The sequence below is a fragment of the Mixophyes fleayi genome, chromosome 10, assembly GCF_038048845.1.
Source record: "Mixophyes fleayi isolate aMixFle1 chromosome 10, aMixFle1.hap1, whole genome shotgun sequence".
Taxonomy (NCBI): Eukaryota; Metazoa; Chordata; class Amphibia; order Anura; family Limnodynastidae; genus Mixophyes; species Mixophyes fleayi.
Window position 1 is genome coordinate 6,825,451 of NC_134411.1, and position 2,493 is coordinate 6,827,943.

Consider the following 2,493-nt stretch of genomic DNA (forward strand, 5'->3'; position numbering starts at 1 on the left):
CACTGTGATGACGTCACTCAGGACATTCCTGCACTTATAGCCAAGCCTTGTCCTCGTGGGAAGTCTGGGTGTTGGAAATACACCAGTAAAATATGTAACATGTTCTAGAAGAGACTATAGGGCATTGTCTCGCCTCTTCCGTATCAGAAAAGTTGTGATTCATCGGGAAACTATTCATAAGTTACTCACTGCATTTTGGTGTGTTCCACTTTAAAGATAGCACTGTTAGCTAGTGGATTTCTGGTAAACTGTCACACATTTTGGGGCATTTACTTTGTCAAATCTAAATCTCTAAACAGAGGAGCCTGAAGAGTAGAAAACTTTATTCACCCGGGTTATATTCAGAGTCCTGTGTCCAGGGCGACCTCCAGTTCTGTCTGTACCTTAGCTCAGGTCAGCAATCTTGGTGTCGACCTCCAATTCTGTCGAATCTAAATCAGATTGCTCACCTGTAAGTGTTAGTTTATCACCTGTAAGAAAATTAAATACACTGCATATTTTGTATGTACAATTAGCTCTGGTTTATTAGTTACAAGTCCATATCTATATAGCACAAAATCACGTATTACAGAAAACTATGCCTCAAAAAGTTTTAACCACTCATGTTTTCTTTACACAGATCTTGCTACATTATCACATTTTCACATGGGAATACTCCCCAGGGTGGAGTTGTTTTATCTCCTGTTCTGCCATATTTAAGGTCATGGGCATAGTTTCTTGCAAATAATGAATTACTCCTACAAGCTAGCAGTATCTAATCTGTCTTTAAGCTATAAGAACAAAATGGCTATAAGGCAACAAGATGGCGTCAGCTTAGCAAAATCACATTTCTCAACTTTAAAGATAGCACTGTTAGCAACAGGGTTTGCTGCTGCAGACTTTTCTAACTTCCTTTCACTGGTTGCATTTTAAACTTTTACAAGAACAGACAATCGAAGCGAATAATTTCTACCATAATAAAATTTATGCTGCTTTTCTAATATGGAGTAATGGTGATAACGAGAGTTGGATGATTCTGTGCAGAAATTGGCTGGGGGAGAGGGTGTCATTGAGCTACATGCATTTATTCTCCTTTAAAATGTGCTTAATAGTTGAGTCTTGCCCCCCATCCCCCCCCGGGCTAAAATCTGCCAGCCCTCCCAAATATATAAATAGATGCACACAAAGGTTTAAAATGAGCACTTCTCTTTTTTGAGACTAGTTACAATTTAATCTAATAACATGTCTCCCTCTCAATAAAACCACATCCTCAATATTGCCAGTTTTTCCCTATTCTAAACTGGCAGCTCAGAGCAATAACACCATATTTAAATACTATTTCCCCCCAAAACATAATACATTGTATAGAAGAGCAATCAATATTGTAGTCTTTCATTGTAATAAATACACATTAACAGAAAATAGCTATATGTACAGAATAATAAGGTCATGAGTGTTACTTTGCATTTACTTAACAATAACTTACAACATTATTGGGTATATTCACTAAATTGCATGTTTGAAAAAGTGGAGATGTTGCCTATAGCAACCAATCATATTCTAGCTGTCATTTTGTAGAATGTACTAAATAAATGATAGCTAGAATCTGATTAGTTGCTATAGGCAACGTCTCCACTTTTTCAAACCCATAGTTTAGTAAATATACCCCTATGAGTCTATTTATGCAATCAGCCTTATAATATGGTGAATGCATAATTTATAAAGGGTTCAATGCATAGATTTCTCCTGCCATAACCTAGTTAACATTTCTCAACACATATATTAATATGGGGTCTGCAAGGTTTTCTAATTCATAAAGCTTTGAAAAGCTTTTTTATTTCACAGCAAGGTAATGCCATCTCAGGATGATCCAACAGTGGATCCTTATAGGGCAGTGATGGCTAACCTGTGGCACTCTAGGTGTTGTGAAACTATAAGCCCCAGCATGCTTTGCCAGTAGATAACTAGCTGATAGCTGGCAGAGCATGCTGGGACTTGTAGTTTCACAACACCTGGAGTGCCACAGGTTAGCCATCACTGTTATAGGGTATTAGGTCATTCCACATCAAATCAACATAATTTTTGAAAAAATTCAACCTCACATTCTCTAATGACAATTAAATTTGATATATTAAATGCTGCCATTGAACCCAAATTAAAACTTTAGGGATTTATTAACAACAGTATGAACAATTTTTCAGATGTTTTTCAAAAATTTAAAAATATGTCTATTTGAGAAAATCAAAATTTTTATTACATTTTTAATTTTTATTGAAACATACTGCTGTGTTATATATCATATGAAAACCCATAAAAGGGGGATTAAAATGAGAGTTTGCCCAACTCTCTAGCTCAATCAGATGAGCTAAAAATACAATTTAAAAAAACGTTAAAAGCACATTTTTCGTTATAAAAGAACAACTTTAAAGTCATAACTTCAAAACCAGTGTACATATCAGACAAAGATTTTAGGGTTTTCTTTACACCCATGACAGCATTTATTATACCAAATTT